Source organism: Quercus lobata, chromosome 8, assembly GCF_001633185.2.
Source record: "Quercus lobata isolate SW786 chromosome 8, ValleyOak3.0 Primary Assembly, whole genome shotgun sequence".
Classification (NCBI taxonomy): domain Eukaryota; kingdom Viridiplantae; phylum Streptophyta; class Magnoliopsida; order Fagales; family Fagaceae; genus Quercus; species Quercus lobata.
In genome coordinates this window covers 4,381,421-4,389,539 of record NC_044911.1, presented here as the reverse complement: position 1 = coordinate 4,389,539, position 8,119 = coordinate 4,381,421, and the positions used below count along the sequence as shown (strand labels likewise).

The window sequence follows — 8,119 nt, the reverse complement described above, 5'->3', positions numbered from 1 at the left end:
TCATGGAACAAACCTCTCTATTCGCTTGAGTTCTTTAGTGACATCTACCATAGTTGGTCTTCTCTTTGGATCTTCATCTGTACATCTCAAGGCAAGGTCCAGTACACGTTGTAATTGCCACTCTAAACTAGTACCTTCTTCCCCTACCAACATTGCAAGATCCACAATCTCATTTATGCAATGACCTTGAGCATGGTTATGCATGTATGCAACTAAACAAATGTATTTATCATTTCTCAATCTTATTTTGTCATAAGAATGTTGTCCGGTTAAAAGTTTTAGCAGAAGCATACTGAAGCTATACACATCAGCTTTCTCTGTTAAGTTGCACATAGCTTTATACTCAGGGGGTGCATACCCAGGATATGCTACCACCGCATTAGTTTCCACATGAGTTTCACCCTTAGGGATTGTTAATGAAAATCCAGAAGTGGACAGTTTGGGAACATCTTGTTTATCTAAAAAGATATTTTGTATATTTATACCCCTATGGATGATGGGTCTAGAAAAGGCAGTCTGAAGATATTGAAGTTACATGAGCAATCTCCCTTACAATCTTCAATCTGCTCACCCAAGTCAAGGGTTGTTGTCCTTGAAGGTCACCAGTGCCATGAATTTGATCGGCAAGGGTGCCATTTGCAGCAAATTCATAAACTAAAGTAGGAGGTCAAGTGTCGAGGCAGCATCCTGTGGGTTTAAGTACATTATTGTGAGCTCATCCTTGCAGAAACCACTAGATCATGAATGACAAATCCGGTCCATACTTCATGACCCGGAAACACCCTAATGAAAACAATTCTCCCTTCAAGAGCACCCTTGGACCAACACAGGCTCTGCAATTATCAAAGTTGTTGTTTGCCCTCATGAGGTCTTCAATGGAGAAGTTACGAATGGGAATGCACTTGCCATTGCAAGTGGCAATCAGCTTCTCCAATAGCATGCTTCCATTCTCAAGAAACGCTCTCTCTTTTTCTTTTCTTTCCTTATTTTTCTCGCTTTCCTTACTCATTCTAAAGAAATTATCTATCCACCAACTCCGCATAGCTTGAAAGTTGAAAGTGAAGCCTTCCTCGCTGGCCTTTTGTAGCTTTTAGGAGATTGCTACAAGTAAGTTTAGGGAGGTTTCTTTAACACTAATGAATAAGTGGAGTTTTCCTCAGTCTTATTCTGCCTATAATTAATAATAGGTGCAATGGCCATTCATTGGGCAACATGTACCTGTGAAGTCAGCGGGAGAGCGCGAGGACCCATTTTATGATTCCCATGACAATTACAAGGAATTTGCTCATCTTGTGGTGTGTGGTATATTTCACTTGAATAATACGAGTAGTCTATGTGCTACACTACTAATGCTTTGTCATCAATGCATCTCCACCTTTAGACATTGTACCTCTTTTCGTATTTTGATAATAATCCTACAAACAAAGTTCAAGGAGATGCCATCGATTGTGGAACCTTCCTCGCTAGGCTTTTCTTGAAGATGTTCCCAAGTGGAACTTTTCTTGATAGGCCTTCCTAGAAGGTTCGTACTAAGGGTCAATGTCCATTCCATTGGGGGCAACGTGTACACCTGTTATTCCATAGAGAGCCCACCGATTCTATGTTTCGCATGAGTCATGACAATTGCGTGTTTCCATTCTCATCTCCACTTTTATACATTTTTTTTTTAATTTTTAATTCTTTATAATTTGATAGTTTTTTTTTTTTTTTTTTTTTTTTTTTTTTTTTTTTTTTTTTTTTTTTTTTTTTTTTTGAGAAAGAATAATTTGATGTTGAATGGAAGGATTTGCATCGATGTCTCAGTATGAACGTGAGGAACATTTTTTTGATAATTCTAGAAAGTATGTTAATGGTATGGTTTTCATTATTTTTCCCTCTTCTTAATTCTGTAGTTTATAAATATTACTTGATTCTTCTCTCCCCAATGATTTTAATTAAAAAAAAATAGAAAAAAAAAAAAAAAAAAAAAAAAAAAAAAAAAAAAAAAAACTAAGTCAAGTATGAGGTTCTATTGAGCAAGAAAAATTCAACTCAGATTGCTAAGGTTTCCATTTTACTTTTTATTTTAAACTAGTAGCAGGCCCACGTGTTTCGCGTGATAATTTTTTAGATAAAATACTATTTTAGTCCCTAGACTTTACAAAGAGTTTTTTAAATTTTTTTTTTTTAAATAGTTGTATCATATTTTTCATAATCTTGTCTGTAACATTTTTTTACCATTATCATATATTTATTAGTTGATGATTTGCATAACATAGACATTTTTAAATAAGAGGAAGAACTATTCATTAAAATTTTTAAGTCATGGTCTATGAAGATTATGATTATCTGTCTAAATATATATATATATATATATATAATTTCCCTAGTTAGAGTTTGATTAGTTTTAAGTTTAAATTTTGAATTATTATATTTAATTGTTGATTATTTATTTAATTAAGTGAATGTAATGGTTGATTTTATTGCACTATAAAGTTTTCAATGTCCTCCGTATAGCCATCTTTATTTTATTTCTTACTCCTCTTGACCACCTTTTTATTTTCTAAATAATGGTTATTAATTGACATTTGATTTCATTTCTTTTTTTCTTCCTCCATTTATTCTTTATTATTTTGCATGTTCCCTTACTAGTTGTAAATTTTATGGTTATCAATAAGAAATAGATGTCATGGATGGTTTAAATAGTTATAGATGTAGTTATGTTAGTGGTATGTCAAAGGGTTTTTTTTTTTTTTTTTTTTTTGAATTTTCAAAGAAATATGAAAGGCATTTCTCTAGTTTGATCTCAATCAATTAAGATATCCATAATATATTAACGGAGGTAATAATGAGCCTTAAATTTTTTTAATGTATGAAGTGGTTAGGTTAGTGGTATGTCAAAGGTTTTATAAAAAAGAAATTTAAAAATGATTCCATGGAAATGTAAAAGGCCTTTTTTGATAAAAGAAATTGTGACCTTTTGAATTGTAGAAATATGATTGTTTTAATTACCTTATTTATAGATTTCATTATTAAGTTATAAACATCTAAATTAAAGTAGACGAATATATAAATGCAAAATTTTGTGTAAAGTTACAACCGCACAAGATAAATATATATAGATTTTTTTTTTTTAATTATTATTCATGAATCATTATTTCATTGTTTACTTATAAATATCTAAATTAAAGTTTTTTTTTTTTGAAAAAATATCTAAATTAAAATAAATGAATATGTAAAGGTAAAATTATATGAAAAGTTAAAACTACCCAAGATGAACTTTTAACCACTCGTAGATGTGTGTTTTTTGAAAACTAAAAGTATATACAATAGCTTTAATTGGAACTATATAACTATGCAAATATTATTGTGAGTGGTTCCATCATTAGCAAATTATCAAGTTTAGTGGCCTTACAAAATAGATATTTCATTTTGCGGAAAACTTTACATGAACTCATCTTTTGTGACAATTTTTTTTTTCCTTTTTGCCGAAACAACTTAAGAATATTAAGACTTCAGTTAACACATGTGGTAATTGTAAAACATGTCAGTGGTATGAAAAATAGAAATGTTTAAATATTTTAAAAAAAAAACATTTTCAGTAGATTGTAATATAAAACATTTCTTTTCTCAATATTTTACATAGCTTTTCCCATATGACCAATATTGTTGGCATCCTTTAAAGATGATACATAATATTTTTGAGAAGAAGAAGAAAAGGCAGAGACAATGCTAACACATAATATAAAATTATTAAGTTTGTGTGATTTAAATTTGTGGCAAAAAAATTTATTAATGTATCTATGATAAAAGTTTTTATCTAAATGATATAGTGGTTCATATTTTTTTAGACTTGATTCAAAAAGTTCATTCTCAATAGTCTTTTAAGTCTACAAATTGCTTAATCTATGAGTCTAGACACATTCAAAAGGTACTATCTAAATTAGAAATTATATAATATCACACAAATATATTGATTCTCCCAATGTATGGTAAAGGAAAGCAAGTTTGTGTGTAGTCATTTTCTTGATTTATGCTACATAATTTAATAGTTTAAAGGATGTGACAGGATTTAAATGTTGAATGAAATAAGATGAGATGAAAAAAAAAGTAAAAATAAAATATATAGCAATAAACATCAAATTTTCCAAGTCATTCTATGTAATACAATAACATTATATTATTATATACTATATGTATAATGCAGTATAATATTTAATCAATGAGAATATAAAAGATAACAACTGAAAACATAAAACTAAATTGCATCAACCCAAAATAGAATTCTAAATAACACAAAAATTCATCAACCTAAAGAATTGATGCAATAAAAATAAAAAAAATCAAACAAAAAATGAAAAACAAATTGAGAGAGAGAGAAAGAGGTAACCTTTTTTGTGTGAGAAAACTATGCATAGAATGAAAAAGAAAATGTCAAATTTATAGTAAGATTTGAGAATATGAAGAATCAAAATAAAGGAAGATAAAAAAGTAGAGAAAGAATGATATTTAGGTAGAAAGGAGTGGGGAGATGAAGAGGTAAAAGGGAGGAAGAGTTTTGGAAAATTAATAATAAAAATAATGGTTAAAAGATATTTTAATTTTTAAATAATGGAGTTTTTAAGTCACCTTAAATGAGAAAATGTTTAAAAAATATATTAAAAAAAAAAATTGGAAACAAAAAATGATGACGTAGCTGCTGATGTGGCTCAACGTGAGCGTTACAACAATAAATGCTACGCTTATGCTTTTAGTAATATATAGATACAGGCAAAAGCTTTTTTTCCACCAATATATTTAGGGGTATTTTACGTTTTGGTCCATTTTCTTTTCCTTTTTAGTAATATATAGATATAGATGATGGCAAAAGCATCTTTTCCACCAATATATTTAGGGGTATTTTACGTTTTGGTCCATTTTCTTTTCCTTTTTAAAATGATGGCAAAAACAAGTTCATTTGACATTTATTAATTCATTCCAAATTGTAACTACATGTCTGATATTTTTTGTCTCTGAGAAATTTACTAAAGAAAGAAACATATCAAGAATCAGTACGCAGAATTCACAGCAGACTATCTGCACTCCAGCAGCTAAATTGAAGACATAAGAACGAGACAAACTAAAACAGAACCAGCTATTTGAAACTGAGTTTCCTAACTTTCTTCCAAAACTGTAGTGTTTAGCTTCAAATACTACCATATTGCTTCTTCAATTTAACGGTGCCTATGAACTATTGCACATCTATGTAGCCAGATGTAATAAGACTTGGCAGACAAGGCTATTTTACATATTTTACATGAACTTCTCCCCTTCAAATCTCTTATGCACCATTACAAGACCTCAAGCCAACAGCAATATTATTTTCCATTCCAAGCATAGCATAGCCATCAAGGGAGACCAAATCCTTTTGGTAAATACATATCTAACATTTGATAGTTGGATTGGATCAATATTCAATTAAGAAATAACTAGTCATGTAACCAAGCTCTCAATCCGCCTGAGTTCTTTGGTGACATCAACCATTGTTGGCCTTCTCTCTGGATCTTCCTCTGTACATGTCAAGGCAAGGTCCACAACAGATTGTAACTGATGATGCCGAAAAATCGTCAGTGAGCTACACGGCACTCACGTGCTCGAAACAATGCCTGCACAACACAAAAAGAGAAGACCTCGCAAAGAGCACCGGTGTGGTGCCAGCCAAATACCCTCCGAAGGTCAAGTTAGAACTTCTCACAACTCTAAAGTGTTAGAGAGGGTAAATTATGCGTACCTTAGCTAGTGAGGATATTGGGGCTTTTATAGTAGTAGAGAATTGACCTCTTTTTCTTGCTGTAGAAGTCTTTTCCTTATAGGAGTCTTTATGAGCGTATTTTGCGGAATCCTTTCCTTGTAGGAGTTTAACACTAAGCGTGATGTGCAAGGTATTTCCTTATATACCCATGCGTGGAAGCCAAGTCAAGGTTATGTCGGGACCGTCAGAGATTCATATATCCCCTTCAGCTTACTGCCTTCAGTTTACTGCCTTCAACTTACTGCCTTCAGCTTACTGCCTTCAGCTTACTCTCTTCAGCTTACGGTCTTCAGCTTACGGTCTTCAGCTTACTGCCTTCAGCTTACTATCTTCAGCTTACTCTCTTCAGCCTACTCTCTTCAGCTTACTGCCTTCAGCTTACTGCCTTCAGCTTCGCCTACTCCCTCGTCGAGGTCGTCAGCCTCGTTAGGGTCGTCAGCTTCGCTTACTCCCTTGCCAGGGTCGTCAGCCTCGTTAAGGTCGTCAGCTTTGCCTACTCCCTCATCGGGGTCGTCAGCCACGTTAAGGTCATCAGCTTTGCCTACTCCCTCATCCGGGTCGTCAGCCTCCTTAGGGTCGTCAGCTTCGTCTACTCCCTTGTTAGGGTCGTCAGCTTCGTCAGGGTCGTCAGCTTCGCTTACCCCCTCGTCGGGGTCGTCAGCTTCGCCTACTCCCTCGTCGAGGTCGTCAGCCTCGTCAGGGTCGTCAGCTTCGCCTACCCCCTCGTCGGGGTCGTCAGCTTCGCTTACCCCCTCATTGGGGTCGTCAGCTTCGCCTACTCCCTCGTCGAGGTCGTCAGGGTCGTCAGCTTCGCCTACCCCCTCGTCGGGGTCGTCAGCTTCGCTATCTCCCTCGTCGAGGTCGTCAGCCTCGTTAGGGTCGTCAGCTTTGCCTACTCCCTCATCGGGGTCGTCAGCCTCGTTAGGGTCGTCAGCTTCGTCTACTCCCTTGTTAGGGTCGTCAGCTTCGTCAGGGTCGTCAGTTTCGCTTACCCCCTCGTCGAGGTCGTCAGCTTCGCCTACTCCCTCGTCGAGGTCGTCAGCCTCGTCAGGGTCGTCAGCTTCGCCTACCCCCTCGTCGGGGTCGTCAGCTTCGCTTACCCTCTCATCGGGGTCGTCAGCTTCGCCTACTCCCTCGTCGAGGTCGTCAGCTTCGCCTACCCCCTCGTCGGGGTCGTCAGCTTCGCCATCTCCCTCGTCGAGGTCGTCAGCCTCGTTAGGGTCGTCAGCTTTGCCTACTCCCTCATCGGGGTCGTCAGCCTCGTTAGGGTTGTCAGCTTCGTCTACTCCCTTGTTAGGGTCGTCAGCTTCATCAGGGTCGTCAGCTTCGCTTACCCCCTCGTCGGGGTCGTCAGCTTCCCATTTATGACAAGTAAGGCCGACGGGTCTATTTTGAACGTCGCTTCATGATACTATATTCATGAATATTTACATTCACAATTTTACCCTTATCAGTAACTGCTGCTCTAAACTAGCACCTCCTTCCCCAACCAAGATTGCAGGATCCACAATCTCGTTAATGCAACAAACTTGAGCACGGTTATGCATGCATGCTACCAAGCTAGAACCTTCATCATTTGCCAATCGTGTTATATTATCAGAATCCTCTCCAGTTAAAAAGTTCTAGAAGAACAACACCAAATTTATATACATCAGTTTTCTCATTTACCTTTCCTGTTGCTTCAAGCTCGGGAGTTCTGAACATTGGATGCCGATTCTGAAAGCCTTCCACATCAGTTTCACCCTTGGGGATTGACACGGAAAAATAAAAGTTGGACAATTTGGGAACATCATGTTCATCTCATATGATATTTTTTATATCCATGTACATGTGGATGACAGGTCTAGAGAAGGCAGCATGGAGATAGGAAATTGCATGAGCAATCTCCCTTGCAATCTTTAACCTTCTCTCCCACACCATCGGCTGATTTTGTTGTTGAGTAATATGGTAGACAAAAATTTGATCTGCAAGGAAACCATTGGCAGCAAATTCAAACACTAAAATGGGAGATGTAGTCTCAAGAGAGCACCCTATGGTCTTTAATACATTACTGTGAGCGCTCATCTGTGCAGAAATCACTAAATCATTGATGACAAATTCGGCAAATGATTCATTTTCAGGAAATCTCTTAACGAAAACCATTCGCCCTACAAGAGAACCTTCGTACCAACGCATTCCATAACGTTTGTTATAGTCGTTGGTGGCTTGTTGGAGCTCTTGAGCAGAGAAGCTACGGATGGGAATAGACTTGCCATTGCAAGAGACAATTAGCTTCTCCAGTAAATTGCTTCCATTCTCAAAAACGCTCTCTCTCTCTCTTTTCTCTCTCTCCTCATCTTTCTTACTCAT

At 36.1% G+C, this 8,119-nt stretch overlaps 1 pseudogene; it reads right to left on the bottom strand.

The window, feature by feature from the left end:
• Positions 1-8,119, bottom strand: LOC115956142 (annotated as a pseudogene).